General features: G+C 37.9%; 1 long non-coding RNA gene across 7 annotated transcripts in view; it reads right to left on the reverse strand.

Moving 5' to 3' along the window:
- The window catches only part of LOC140687791 (uncharacterized), a 30,211-nt gene extending 14,362 nt beyond the window's left edge, over window positions 1-15,849 (reverse strand). For 3 of the 7 annotated variants that reach the window (XR_012062336.1, XR_012062334.1, XR_012062338.1), the window contains exons 1-4: window positions 15,767-15,849; window positions 15,124-15,241; window positions 14,932-15,015; window positions 14,239-14,292 (exon numbers count right to left, since the gene is read on the reverse strand). This is a non-coding gene — a long non-coding RNA (uncharacterized lncRNA). Of the gene's footprint in view, window positions 1-8,058; window positions 9,049-9,097; window positions 9,210-12,399; window positions 12,573-14,238; window positions 14,293-14,931; window positions 15,016-15,123; window positions 15,242-15,766 lie in introns of those variants that run through there. The other 4 variants (XR_012062339.1, XR_012062335.1, XR_012062340.1 and 1 more) reach the window with 4 other exon arrangements.
- Window positions 15,850-16,272: the final 423 nt, after the last annotated feature.

Genomic DNA, 16,272 nt, shown 5'->3' on the forward strand with positions numbered 1-16,272 from the left:
GGTCATTGTGAGCATTAAAAGATTTAAACATTTCTGATCTAGCACAATGCCTGGGACATAGTAAGTGTTCAGAAAGTGTAGTTACCCATCTTTCCTCTTATCAGTAGCTCTATCCTCTGTAACTAAGGACTCCAACTTCTCCCCCAACATGGTGGGCTGATATCTCACCAAGTTAGCACAGTGCCAGAATAAATGTAATGCTAATTAAAGACTCCTGGATTAATTGCTGGTAATGTTTGGGTCATAAATGACATTTGTCTACATTTATGTCAAAGGGAGGGATTATAATTGCCTTACCGTGCCCCATGTTCACCTCCCCAGGATGCTCTGAACTTGAGTGTTAACTCTGAGCGCAAATTTTTGGCCTTGACTTGGTGTCAACTTCCCTTTGCAATCAATCTTTGGCTCCTGCAGTCTCAGGCAATTCTAGACTTCCTCTTCCCAGATGCCAGAACTCTGGAAATTCTCCTAGGGCTGTTCAGACATCGATACCCTGCCCCCACCTCCTTCAGGAAATATGGCCTCACTGCTGCGGCAGAGTCCACTATCTGTCCCCCAAATCCTACTTTTCCAAGGAGCCCACAAGGATTTATCAGAAAAGGCAGAGTTCCTCATTATTGTTCAGGAACTTAATGAATGAACGATGGCTTACAGCTTCCAACAATCAACTGGCAGTTCAAGCATGGGGGTAGGGATATTAAAATATTAAGTGTTACATCCTATGGTAAACCTGGAGCAGAAACCCTCTGGACCAGGCATTATCTTACTGTCTCCACAACTGGATCACCTCTCCTTCTGTAGTTACGAGCCACTTCTTCAAGCTCTTTTTTCTGGAATTTTTTTTTTGACCACTATTTCATTTATACCTTGGGTTCAGTACTCACTTGAAGTCTCTAACCTAGAGACCTAGACAGTCTTACTGTTCTGTCCTAATTTTTTTTTTTTGGTCACTAACTGCTTTATTGAAATGTAATTCACATACCATTGGTTCCCACTTCTAAAGTAGATAATTCAGTGGTTTTAGCATATGCACAAAGTTGTGCATCAATCACTACTGTCTAATTCCAGAACATTCTCATCATCCCCAAAGAAACCCATAACCATTATCAGTCATTCCCCATTCCTCCTGCTCCAGACCCTGGCAACCACTAATCTACTTTCTGTCTCCATGGATTTGCCTTTTCTGGACATTTCCTATAAATGGAATCACATAATATACAATTTTTTGTGTCTGGCTTATTTCACTTAGCATAATGTTTTCAAGGTTCATCCATGTTGTAGGATTTATTAGAATTATTTAGATTTATTAGAATTTCATCCTTTTTATGGTGAAGTAATATTTTATTTTATGGACATGCCATATTTTATTTATCCACTCATTAACTGATGTATGTTTGGATTGTCTCCACTTTTTGGATATTATGAATAATGCTGCTATGAACATTTGTGTACAAGGTTTTGTATACACCTTGGGACTTCCTAAGAATATATTTTTAACTTTTTATTATGAGAAATTGCAAACATATACATAATTTGAGGAATAGTCTATCCATCACCTAGCGTCAGGAACAATGATTAATTCATGTCCGACCTTGTCTCATGTATACTCGCCGCCCTCTTCCCCCTGCTTCTGGGTTATTTTGTGACAGATTTCTGACAGCATTATGTTTCATGCATAAATATTTCAGGAATTATACTTTTAAAAGATAACTTTATTGAGATAAAATTAATATGCCATAAAATTCACCTGTTTAAAGTGTATTTTAGTAATTGCCTAATTCCAATGTTAAGAATTTTTTCAAGTGCTTGTTGGACATGTGTACATCTTCTTTGGAGAAATGTCTAATTTAAATCTTCTGCTGCCTATTTTTAAATTGGGTTATTCATCTTTTCATTACTAAGTTGTTACATGTCCTTTATGTATTCTAGATACAAGCCCCTTATCCGATTTTAAATTATTTTCTTCCATTCTGTGGGTTGTCTTCTCACTTCCTTGATGGCATCTTTTACAATATGAAAGTTTTTAATTTTAGTGAAATCCAATTCATCTATTTTTATCTTGTTACTTGTGCTCTTAATATCATATCTGAGATGTCTAACCCAAGGCCACAAAGACTTACTCCTAGATTTTCTTTTAAGTATTTCATAATTTTAACTCTTATATTTAGGTTTATGGTCCATTTTCAGTTAACTTTCACGTATGATGAAAGTGGTCCAACTTGATTTTTTGTACACGGATATCCAATTGTCCTAGCACCATTGTTGAGAAGACTATTCTTAACCATTGAAAGGTCTTGAGACCCTTGTCTAAAATTAGTTTCTCATAAATGTAAGAGTTTATTTCTGGATTTGCAATTCTATTCTATGCATCTATATGTCTGTTCTTATGCCAACACCTGATTCTTGATTACTGTATCTTTGAATAAGTTTTGAAATGGGGAAGTATGAGTTTTTCAACCTTGGATTTTTTTTTTTTTTCAAAGATTGTTTTGGCCATCTGGACCCCTTGAAATTTCTGTATGAATTTTAGTTTGTCAATTTCTGCAAAGAAACCAGCTGGGATTTTGATAAGAATTATGTTGATTCTATCGGCCAATTTGGAAAGTACTGCCATCCTAAAAATATTGTCTTATCTATAAACATAGGACTTTCCCCCCATTTATTTAATTCTCTTATTTCTTTCAACAATGTTTTGTAGTTTCCAGCATACAAATTTTGCCCTTTTTTGCTAAACTTATTCCTAAGTATTTTATTCTTTTTGATGCAATTGTGAATGGAATTCTTTTTTTCATTTTATTTTCAAGTTGTTCATTGTTATTGTACAGTAATACAATTGATTTTTATATATTGATTTGGATTCTGCATTCTTATTTAATTCATTTATTATGTTGGTTTTAATCTTATCACTTTAATCTTAATCTTGGAGTTGATCACTTTGCACAAGTCTTTTTCAAGATCTGTCTGGGAGGACCTTGTCAATCCATTCATATGTTATGAGTATTTTTTAATTGATGTATAATTTATATACAACACAATCATTAACCTTAAGTGTACAGCTTGATGAATTTTTACGTAAATATACACCAATGCAATCACTACCCAGATCAAGATATAAAAAACACTTCCATCATCTCAGTGAGTTTCTTCACGAGTGCTCCTTTCCAGTTAACAATCTACTCTCCACCAAATAATTCTTCTGAGTTCCATCAACTTAAATGAGTTTTTCCTGTTTTGAACTCCATATAAATGGAATCATTCAGTTTGACTCCTTTGATCTGTTTTTATTAACTCAACAAAATATTTCTGAGAAGCATGCACCAGTAGTTCATCCTTTTTTTTTTTTTTTTTTTGCTGAGTATTATCCTATGTTATGAAACTACCACCGTTTATGTATTCTCTTGTGTATGGTTATCTGGGTTCTTTTCCATTTTGGGGCTGTATGATTAAAGCAACTATGAACATTCTTGTACAAGACTTTTTATGTTGCCCACTTACCTATCTTAGATACAAATATATTGCTAGGTCATGTTTACCTTTACTAGAAAGTGCCAGCTTTTTCAAATTTGTTGTATCATACTTGTCTGTCATTGATGTCACTAATGTATCTTTTTGTTAGCTACATATTGAAGTCTTTTGTACATTTTAAATTGATTTATTATTGATTTAAAAGAATTCTGTAAATATCCTGGAGAGTAGTCCTTTATCTGAAATATGTCCAAAATAAATAAAAACCATAGTTCTGGTCTTCCCAATGCAGAAAGTATGGTGGCCTTGATCTTTCCTATATACAAATTGAGACTGAAATTCTTGTATGATAAATACCAACGTGCCATTGCCTTTCTTTGAAGCCAAACCTGTATTACTGGTGCGTGAAGGGAAGCATATTCCCACCATGGTTCTTTCCAAATTTAAAAACTCTCTTAGAAAAAGATCATTTCTTCCAATGTATTTCTTCTTCTAGATCAATGGAAAAAGAAAAGAAAAAGCAACTTTCTAATGAAAAATGATTTCTGAGTGAAAATGCAGAAGATCTCATGTTCTCTCTGAGTAGTTGCAGTTAATGAAATGATTAGCATGAGTTAGAATTTTCCAGAAAGTATGAGTAGAGAGTCCAAAAAGGACTCTACTCTGTATAGACTAAATTTATAAAGCCTAGATTTTTGTGTGTGTGTGTATATATATATACACAATATATATTCTCAATAATGAGAATAGTTACCGTGTAGGTAATACAGCATTATCAATATACAGACTGGATTTGTCCTTCAAATAAGATTTTACATGTGATTATAATGGCTGATAAAATATCACTGGCATAGTGAAATAATGTTTTTCCACCAGGCTAAGTTAAACTCTTCATTTCCTAACACTGATCTAAGCTACTTTCGTATGCAAAGTCAAATGTTAATAATGACAATAATAATCATAACAATGATAAACACTAACATTTATTGAACACTTATGATGGGTCAGTATATGTCTTATGGATATTTTTTCACATTGTGTGGCTTACTTTTCATTTTATTAATGATATTTCATAATTTCAGAATGCTTCCTAATTTTCTCTTTGACTTCTTGGACTTGTGGGTTAGTTAAGTGTGTGATTTGGTTTCTAGGTATTTGAGAATTTGCAGGCTGTCTCTCCATTACTGATTTCTAATTTAATTCCATTGCCAAAAATATACTTTGGATAATTTGAATCTTCTAAAATTTATTGTGAATTGTTTTACAATCCAGAATATGATCTATCTTGGTAAATATTCCATGTGCACTTTAAAAGAATTACATTCCGCTGTTATTGAGTGGAGTTTTCTACAAATGTTAGTTAGGCCAAGTTGGTTGATGGTGTTGTTCTAGTCACCTTTGTCTTTACTGACTTTCCCTCTAGTTGTTCCATCAATGATTGAGAGGGTGGTTGAAATCTCTGACTGTAACTGTGTATTTTTGGCAATGGAATTAAATTACGCATTAATGAGATACAGGACTTCACATAAGAAGTTCTTGGATACGGCAGATCTAAGGTTTGGTTAATTCAGTGGTTAAAGTATGTCATTCAGGCCCAGATTCTTTCTACTTTTCTGCTCTGTCTTCCTCAGTGTTAACCTTGTCTTTGGGTAGCTTCTTCTGGGTCAAAAGATAGTTGCTTCTGTTCAAGATATTACATCCAGACACTACTACAAAAATGGGCAGAAGAGGAACTGTTTCTTCCCTATTTAATGAAACATTTTCCAGAGTTCCCCCCACCCCGCCAGCAGATTTATCCCATATCTCAGCCAGAGTTACGTAACATGTACACCTTAAACAATCACTGGGGAGAGGGAATGGACCACCATGATTGTATGAGGCTTCTAGAGATTTATTTGTGGGTTACAAAGAAGAGTAATGGGCACCAGATAAAAGTAAGTGTCCTCATAAGCAAAACAAAAGACAGCCTACAGAATAGGAGAAAATATTTGCAAATAATGCAATTGACAAGGGCTTAATTTCCAGAATATATAAACAGCTCATCCAATTTAATAACAAAACAAACAACCCAATCCAAAAATGGGCAGAAGACCTAAACAAGCAATTCTCCAATGAAGACATAAAAATGGCCAATAGGCAGGCACATGAAAAAATATTCAATATTGCTCATTATCAGAGAAATGCAAATCAAAACTACAATGAGATATCACCTCATATCAGTCAGAATGGCCATAATTCAAAAGTCCACAAATGACAAATGCTGGAGGGTGTGGAGAAAAGGGAACCCTCCTACACTGTTGGTGGGAATGTAGTTGGTACAGCAAATATGGAAAATAATATGGAAATTCCTCAAAAAACTAAAAATAGACTTACCACATGATCCAGCAATTCCACTCTTGGGGGCATATATCCAGAAGGAACTGTAATTCAAAAATACACATGCACCCCAATGTTCACAGCAGCACTATTTACAATAGCCAAGACATGGAGGCTACCTAAATATTTGTCCATAGACAGATGACTAGATAAATAAGCTGTGGTATATTTATATCATGGAATACTTCTCCATAAAAAAAGAATAAAATAATGCCATTTGCAGCAATGTGGATGGACCCGGACATTGTCATTCTAAGTGAAGTAAGCCAGAAAGAGAAAGAAAAATACCGTATGATATTACTTATATATGGAATCTAAAAAAAAAAAGACACAAATAAACTTACTTACAAAATAGAAACAGACTCATAGACATAGAAAACAAACTTATGGTTATCCGGGGATAAATTGGGAGTTTGAGATTTGCAGATACTAACTACTGTATATAAAATAGATAAACAACAAGTTTGTTTTGTATAGCACAGGGAACTATATTCAATATCTTGTAGTAACCTATAATGAAAAAGGATATGAAAAAGAATGTATGTATGTATATGTATGACCGAAACATTATGCTGTACACCAGAAATTGATACAACATTGTAAATTGAATATACATCAATGAAAAAAATGCAAGGGTCCTGCCAATAAGGGAGAATTTAGGATGGAACCAGCAATGTCTGCTATAATACACTTCCATGGTGATTTATTCTTTAATCTTTTTTTGGGAGGGGGAGCTAATTGAGTTTTTATTTATTTTCTCTTCTGTAAGTTGGCGATAATAGTAGGGTCACTGTCAAGGACAAATGTATGTAGAGTCTCTGTCTGTCACAGTGCCTGGTGTGCGGTATGTATTTAATCAGTGGAAGCAGCTACTGTTATCACAGAGGTGCATACAACTGAAGTCGCCACTTCCTGGTCTTGATTAGTTGGGTAAATAAGTCTTCCTTCTTTTTTGGCTTCCTCATACTCTGTAGGGTGAATCTGCCCAGGGGACACAATTACCTAGAATGCCTCCATTAATACTTTGCCATTTTCAGATTAAGATCAGGCTTTATCATTTTGCTTTGTAGAACTTGTGAACATAGAAAAATTCCTTGCCATATAATGAAGTCAGTAGTACCTATACTTAAAACTTCATGTCATGGGTTAAAAGTATTAGAATTGACAGCTAGGGTCAGAGTGAGGTTTTGGTGATATCTTAATGGTGCACCAAGACAACTCCAAAATGTTTGCTTTATCTCCATCCTCAAGTCATCAGAATGAGCACTGGAAGGATTTTTGTTAATAATACATGGGACACCCTATCAGACTGACAGCAGTGACTAGCTGTCTAAAAGTCTTTCTGGGACAAGGCAGATATAAACAAACTAACCCATAAAAACTGTCACCAGGGAGACTTTCTCCTTGGGAATATGATTTCAGGTGGAAAATTCCTATGTGCCAGTTTAATAAACTATTTTTAAGTTTGCTCCTGTGGCAGAAGGGCCATTTTGGTGTTAGCCCAACATCCAAATGGCCTGTGCTAAACGTGGCCCTCCTTAAAGAAGATGATATTTGCATCACTTCACGTAACATCCAGATGAGGCACTAAGAGATGTCCTAACAATGGGGGCCAGGACGATTTTAGCTTCCCTTCGTTTTTCCATTTACATGTGATAGGATCACACTGTGAGACAGCAAGACATCTGACAGATGATAGCCACACACATACTACATGAATTGAAATCTCAAAAACCTTCCACACGAAGACGAATGACCAGACTGTAGTCTGCTTCAGCTGCAGAAAGTAAGGCTGCAATCCGGGCGGTGGGGGTGCTTTTCTTCTCGTTCTAGAGCTGCTTGATACGTGTAAATATAGTATCTTCACAATTTTAATGCAGTTAAATGCCCTCACCCATAAGGCAAATGTAAGTGCTGTAAAGTGGTTTATCTGCTAGAATCTCATGAAATTATTGCAAATCAAGGTGACATGAATGGTTCAGAAATAAATGTAAAATGAAAAGCTTTGTGTCTGAGCAAATAATGCCATATATTGAAGCTCATGTGAATATACTTTAAGACCTGTATTTTTGTGTTATGCTTTCTTTTCACAGAACTGCTCTTCAAGGTCCGTCTTCAGTGGCTGTCTAAACATCATGTGTATGAGTTGGAGGTTTGGTGCTACTGAAATGTGATAGTAATATGGTCTTTGTTATTAAAGGGACTCTCTGGGGCATATTCATTTCTCTCAGGAACTGATGTTTACTTTGAGTAGGGACTGTGGAGGAGCTGTGATCATCTTTCAGAAGACAAAACAAGTGAAGGAACAAAATAGAGCAAGGCAGTAGTTGCTCAGGGTATGTTGAGGCCAGGTGTCTATGAATGGAATTAAGAGAAGAAATGATTTTGAACCAGATTGGGATAATTTAGGACTTAGAGCCAAATCCATTCCTCTCAAATTTAATCCTCCGCACAAGACAAATAACGACAGCCTGTATTTTCACTTGTCCCACGGCTACCCAAACACAGTGGAATCACACAAATGACCACTGGTGACTTCCTTAAAAGTCACAAGAGGATGAATGGCGCTTAAGCCTAGCCGAGGCCCTTGGCAACTTGCAATTTACAGAATGCAATACTGTCACTGTCCTCATATGACTTCCTAAACTGCCAGGTGAAGAGGTAGCAGGTGAGGGCCTGTGAGGTAGTGGGAAGTGCACAGGCTTCAGAGTTACAGACCTGGCCCAAAGCCTCTGGTGCTGCTGAGCAGCCACTTGCTGTCTCCCAGGTCCAGTTAAGAGTTCCTCGTATGCAAAACAGCAGTGGAGGAACTAACCTCCAAGGGCTGCTGGGATGATGAAGTGGGATCATTTATGGGAAGCGTTTTGTACACAGTAAACAGCTGTTGATGCTATTACGGTAACCCAGTGGTGCTGACATCATGGGATTTACTATCTCAGTCATCCTTCCTAAAATGTTCACCGGCAACTGGGGGGAGTAGGTGCAGGTCCCTCAGGTCTTGGCCCCCAGCACCCCCCCTTATCACCTGAAAATGCTGCTCATCCTTCTGGGCCCAGCTCTCTGCTGCTGCTTTTGATGATGTCAGGCGACTCTGGCCTCCAGGGAGGAGTTGCTTCCCCTGGTTGACCTTATCGTCAGCTTGGGGTAGGTCCTTTCTCTTAATCCCCATTGCAGGGAAGATAGCAGCTGTGCTTTAATGAGAGTTTGCTGTAAGTTCAGAAGTAATAGATGGGAAACACAATTCAGAAAGAAATTTACTGACACAGCACAGGTTCTGTGCCGTCCTCCAGGTTGGCTTGGCCGGGTCCCCACAAGAAGAGCTCCAAACTGCTCCGTATCTCAGACCTGGGTCCAAAGCCACTCCAGGCCTGGGAGAGAAGAGGGTATTTCCTCTCAGCCAACTTAAGATCTGCCTCTGACTTCTCTGTTCCTGCCCCATACGGAACTCTTCCTAAAGTGACTCTCATAGGAAGAAACCCACTCCCCCTGGAGGAACGTGCTCTGGCCAGAGCAAAATATGGCGCCAACAGTAACTGGGTGGGGAGGGGAGCCTCAGCTTGGTTGTGCCATGGTGACCCGGGACTTGTGACCCTCCCCCACTGCCCTTTTCCAGGTTTTCTGGAGAGAGTCGCAGAGACTCATTGAGCCACCGGGGTTGGCAAGCAGATGCGGCTAGGTGACTGGAACCCAAGTCTGGGTCCTGGGATGCAATTCCAAGATCCACCCATTGGCAGCAATGAGATTGTGGCTAGTCTTCCCTTTCACAACTGCCTCAGGAATTGGGCCCAGTGGAGGCAGGCAGGGCGTGAGTGGACAGCAGTTAAAGGAGCTAGAGAAGGAGAAATAGAGGAAACAAAGTGGGGCCAGAAGGACGGGCATGTCTCCTTAGATTTCCCTACCTATCTATCTATCTACCTATCTACCTACCTACCTATGTATATACATACTGAACAGTGAAGTCAGTTGAATGTATGTACTGAATATATACAAACTGAATATTTGTGTTAGAGTTCTCCAGAGAAACAGAGCCAACAGGATATAGGTAGGTAGATAGGTAGGTAGATAGATAAGAGGAGGCTTATTATAGAAATTGGCTGACATGGTTAAGGAGGCCAAGAAGCCCCATGATCTGCTGTCTGCAAGCTGGAGAACCAGGAAAACCAGTGTTATAATTCAGTCTGAGAGTCTGAAGGCCTGGGAATCAGAATGACTATGGTCTAAGTCCCAGTATGAGTTTGAACACATGAGAACTAAGAACACCAGTGTCTGAGAGCTGGAGAACAGCTTGAGCAGGGAGAATGAATTCATCCTTTCTACACTTTGTGTTCTATCCAGGCCCCCAGTGGGTGATGCCCATCTGCACTGAGGTTGATTTTCTTTTCTCAGCCTACTGACCCAAATGCTGATCTCTTCCGGAGACACTCCCAGAAATAATGTTTTAGCAGCTATTTGGGCATTCCTTAGCCTAGTCAAATCAACACATAAAATTAACCCTCACATGTGATGTCACTCTTGTGGGTATGGTACATTTGCTTTAGTCTGTCTGTCTCTCTCCCTATCTCTGTTTCTTTCTCTCTTGCTAGATTTGAAGAAGCAGGCTGCCGTGAATCCTACAATTGCAAGGGAATAAATTTTTCCAACATCAGGGAGCTTGGAAACAGGTCCTCCCTGACTCAGGTCTCCAGATGAGACTCAGCCCTGGCCAACACCTTGACTGAAACCTTGCAGTGGGCCCAGCTAAGCCGTCCCTGGACTCCTGACCCAAAGAAACCTTGAAATTCTTTAAGCAATTTAATTTGTGGTAATTTGTATACACTATAGGAAATGATTCAGTTGACATTTCTACAGAGTACCTTTTCCTATCCTTTAATTTCAACCTTTCTGGAGCCTTATGTTTTAAATGCATTTCTTATAAACAGCACATAAATAGAAAACAATCAATCATCACAGTATTAAATTGAGTATATATATGTGTGTGTGTGTGTGTGTGTGTGTGTGTGTGTGTGTGTGTGTGTGTGTGTGTGTGTGTGTATGTTATACATTCAATTGCTCTCTTTAAATCTTTGGGTTTTACTCCATCCACCAGTATTTATTTTTAAAATTTCCAACACCATTTTCTTCCTTCCTTCTACTTGTCTCCCAACCTCTCCTTTAAAAACAGCCAAGATATGAAACAATGATTTTTATTATTTGTTTTCTTCTGATTTGTTTTCTTATTAACAATTTTTAATACACAAAGCGGCTGAGCCTTGTATTTGATATTTACTTGCTTTTTACTTATGCAGCCTCTGAACAACTTTCTCTCACAGTCTGTGACCTTCCACAGAAAAACGTCCCCACCGTTGTTCTAAGTAAACACTGGAGCGAAACGCCAGATAATGCTGCCTGACTGTGGAATGCTGGATAGCAACCTTTGCAGCTCAGCCAGCCTGGCAGGGAAAACATTTAAGAGGGCTCTTTGTATTGGAGCAAAGCAGCAGGATAGAACTAAGGGCAAAAGAGGTAACACAAGCCAAAGCTTGCCGTCATCTGTGGGACTGATTCCTGCAGGTTTAATATAGCTTGAGTTAATAGCACACATGTGGTTGTGAAGTCAAGCATCAATAGAACCGACTATTAAGACTGGCAATGGGGACTTGCAGGCGAAATGCTTGGAACAAATGTATGTTTTTTCTCCAAGACAGGCTAGGAGAAGCCCCGTCAAGATACTACAGTTCTGATGCATGCCTAAAACTATGAAAGCAAGGAGAACCAGCATCAGAAAGAGAACGATTCAAAGCCCGGCTGTGTGTTTGCCACCTGAGCTATCCTTGGCAAGGTCATGGGGGTGACTTCAGACCTTGGGTCAGTCTGGTGAGATTTAATGGGACTGACCAAATGTTCAGCACGTCACATAGACATAATCCCAACTTCCAACCAAATAAAAATAGGACCAGTTCTATCAGAGGTGTGTTACAAGGCAGTACATTGTACCCATGAAGACTCTACTTCACTCCAGATTTCTAAGGATTATGCCTAATTTACATGGGATTTCTGACTCCAAAGCTCAAAAATCACAACACATCTTTACAGAGTCCTGCTTGCATCCGATTGCATGCATGGGGACACTAGCTTGTGACAGCATCTGGTGAACGTGACCTCCTCAGCGCTATCATTCCCCTCTCCATTAAACAATGTATTCAGATTCTTAGAAATCTGAACTAAAAATGTTCCTTCATTCTTTTCTGGGGGGGTGGGGGAGGGATTCTGAATTTTGATATTTACATTATACCTAATATTAATTGAGATCTAATATATGGAAGGCAATATATGAAGCACTTCGCATGATTTGGTTAATCCCCTCAAATTCTATAACTCTAGGTAACTTTTTTGAAATAAAGTAATATTTTGAAACCGTATATGGAAAATTGACCTACAATAACCAACACGAAGGCCTATTCCAATAAAATGACTGGATCTTAAAGAAAAGGAAAAAATTCTGTTGGGCATCTAGCCAAAAAGAACACACAATTTACACAGGAAAAAAACTGGATTATCATCAGACTTTCTAATAACAACAGATGAAAATAGATTACAAAGAAAGAAGAATGTGAAGTAAGGATTGTATATCCAGCAAACTGACTCTCAGGCATAACTAGGACATACTAGTAAACATGCAGGGATGCAGGGAACATTGTATGAGCTCCTCCTGAAGCATCTACTGAAGAATGATCCTCAGACAACCAGGGTAACTAGAGAGACACCGACATAAGAACAGTTGGTGAACTTTAAGCGTACTGTTACTTTTACAACTAAAAGGGCTCAAAAGGAAAAGAATATAGTATGTAATGGATATGTGCCCTGACAATGTAGATACTGGAAGACAGATAAAAATGGGAGTGTGAGGAGCATCCATGCTCCTGGAGAATGTCATTCTAAGTGAAGTAAGCCAGAAAGAGAAAGAAAAATATCGTATGAGATCGCTCGTATGCGGAATCTAAAAAACAAAAACAAACAAACAAACAAAAACAAAGTGTAAATACAGGACAGAAATAGACTCACAGACAGAGAATACAGACTTGTGGTTACCAGGGGGGTGGAGGGTGGGAAGTGATAGACTGGGATTTCAAATTGTAGAATAGATAAACAAGATTACACTGTATAGCACAGGGAAATATACACAAAATGTTATGATAACTCACAGAGAAAAAAATGTGACAATGAGTGTGTGTATGTCCATGAATGACTGGAAAATTGTGCTGAACACTGGAATTTGACACAACATTATAAAATGATTATAAATCAATAAAAAATGTTAAAAAAATAAAATAAATAAAAAAATAAATAAAATTTAAAAAAAATGGGAGTGTGAAAACTTTTTAAAATGTTTTCAGTGATTACACCGATGGTGGCCAGATTAGCTTGCTTTTTGGAGACTGTTGTGAATGCTTTGCGGTTTAAACAAATAATTATGGTATATTTTAAATCTATTGTCCCCAGTATCCTTTGGAATCAGGATTCTTAGGGTGGGAGAAAGGAAATAAAAATGGAATATAGAAAAGTGCAAGAAAAACTCTGTAATCTTGAATTTACATAATATATAAACATGAATTCGTTAGGTATTTTATGTCATATGTATTTTTTCTCACTCTGTACACTAAAAATACCTTAAAAACAACAACCAACACCGTAGAAATATGTACCCCTAGCATCTACATGATGGAATTGGAACACCATTTGGTTTCCCACTGGATGATAACAAGGATTCTTGGGAAATGGCTAATTCTAGATTAGGAAGGGGAAATACACAAAAAGCTCCTGGACTATCCTGCCATCTCAGGCAAGGAAAATAAATAAAAGGCGTACATGTGGGGAAGGAAGAAATAAAACTATCTCCCTTCAGAGACAATATGATTATCTACATAGAAAATACCAAGCCGTTTACAAAACAAGCTCCTAAACTAATAGGTCAATTTAGCAAGATTGTAGGATTCAAGGTCACCATACAAAAATCATTTCTAGATACTGTAGCAATAAACAATTGGAAATTATAGTTTTTAAACAAAGTGCCATTTGTAATAGTTCCCAAAATCAAATATTTAGGTCTAAATATGACAAAACACTTATAGGCTTTCTATGCTAAAAGGCACAAAACATGATTTAAAGAAGTCAAAGATGCAAAGAAACGGACAAGTTTTCCTAAGGTCTTGGGAGACTCAGTATAGTTAAGATGTCAACACCTCTCAAATTAACCTACAGATTCAATGGGATTTTAATTAAAAATCTCAGCAGAATTTTTTGTAGAAATAGACAAGATGATTCTAAAATCTGCATGGAACATCAAAGGAATTACAATAACCAAAAGAATTTCATAAAATAATAATCAGAGAACTCACATTACAGGATTTGATGACTTACAGTTATCAAGGGTCATGTGATTCTTGCATAAGGAGACACACACAGAAAATAAATCTAGGAATAGATCCACACAAATATGGTCAATTTATTTTTTGACAAAGGAACAAAGGTATTTCAATGGAAAAATACAGTCTTTTCAACAAATGGTCCTGGAATAATAATTGGACATCTATATGCCTCACATCATATACAAAATTAACTTAAAATAGACTTCATACTTAAGTCCAAAATTTTTTAAATTACAAAACTTTAGAAGAAAAGAGGAGAAAAATCTTTATAATCTTATTTAGGTTAGGCAGAGTTCTTTGATATCACATCAAAACCATGATCCATAAAAGAAAAAATGATAAAGTAGACATCACCAAAATTTAAAAATTAGAACATTTTGCTCCCAGAAAGACAATGTTAAGAGAATGAAAACAAGCCATAGAGAGGGATAAAATATTTGCGAATTTCATATGCATCAAAGGACTTGTATCCAAATATACGAAGAACTCTTAAAACTCAATAATAATCCAATTTAAAAATAGGATATGAGTAGACACTTGTCTAAGATATGGGGATATCAAATAAAGCACATAAAAATATATTCAACACCATTACTCATTAAGGAAATGTAAATTAAAACAACAATGATATACTACTGTGGGTCTGTTAGAATGGCTAAAATAAAAATGAAAATATAAAACTTACCCTTCCAAGTGATGACGAGGAAGCAAGGCAACTAGAACTCTTCACGCATTGCTGCTGGTGGTAACGCGAAATGGCGCGGTCGTTCTAGGAAAGAGTAACAGTTTCTTACCAAGAAAAACATACCTTTACCGTCTGATCCAAAAATCCCATTTTTAAGTATTTAACCTAGACAAATGAAAACTTCACACAAACCTGTACATGAACGTTTTATGAAAACATTCTTCATAGTCACGCAAACCAGGAAACAACCCACATAGCCTTCAGTGGGTAAGTGGATTAACAAAACTGTGGTGGTCCAGTCAGTGGAATCCTATTTAGCAATAAAAAGATACTGTAATGGAGCAGGACCCTATGGGGACTTCCCAGCACAGACCCCTCCCCCATATCCTCTGCTGTAGCTCATCTCTGAAGGACCCAGATAATAGTGTCTTATGAGTATTTCTTGAGTTTTTCAGATGCTAAAAATTACCACCAAATGGAAGAAATTAACTACCTGATTGTCATGACCTCAGACCTTCTGGTATCTAAGGATTGATTACTATCAACCAGAGAATTGTGCAGAGCTGACTGCCTACCCTGGGACGCCCTGCCCTCACTCAGCCTTAAAAAGGCTCAGCTGAGTCCCTCCTGGGCCTCGGGGGTTGTGAGCCAGAGCTCCTGGTTTTCCTTGCCCACCCAGCAACAAACCTTTGTCTGCTACAGACAGCGCCATTTTGTATTAGTTGGCCTCACTGTGCATTATGCTGTTGCCCGGAAAACTGTCAAAGCTCAGTTGTGACACCAACCTGCAGCCAGGATGGAGACCAATCAACGCTCAGAAAGTTGAAGAACTCACCTTTATTACACAAGATGACCCCAACAAATTGACACAACCACTCCTGGACGCAATCTGTAGGTTTACACAGGCCTTTTATAGGCTGCCAGTTTTACACTTTGCAACATCGTATGCAAATAAAGTACAACAGAAGTTGACCAACCGGGAACAAGCTTTGTAGAAACAGACCAATCAGGAGTGAGCTCCATGCAAATAAAGTACTATGAATGGACCAATCAGAAGTTAGGGAAGTGGACCAATCAGAAGTAAGAGCAATAACCAATCAGGAGTGAGAGTAATAACCAATCAGGAGTGAGAGCAATAACCAATCAAAAGTGAGCTCAGGGAACCAATAGAATTCTAGGTGTAAGTTAGCCGCTTCAGAGGCGAAAAGTGAGATAAAGCCTCTGGGCCACGGAACCAGACGGTGCTGGGAGGAGAGCTGCGGCCCTGCCTAAGGGGTCCTGCTGGCCTTTTTATGGGGCTTCCCACCTCAATGCAAATTAACTTGCATTCAGTAACAATTT

Source organism: Vicugna pacos, chromosome 20, assembly GCF_048564905.1.
Source record: "Vicugna pacos chromosome 20, VicPac4, whole genome shotgun sequence".
Lineage (NCBI taxonomy): Eukaryota > Metazoa > Chordata > Mammalia > Artiodactyla > Camelidae > Vicugna > Vicugna pacos.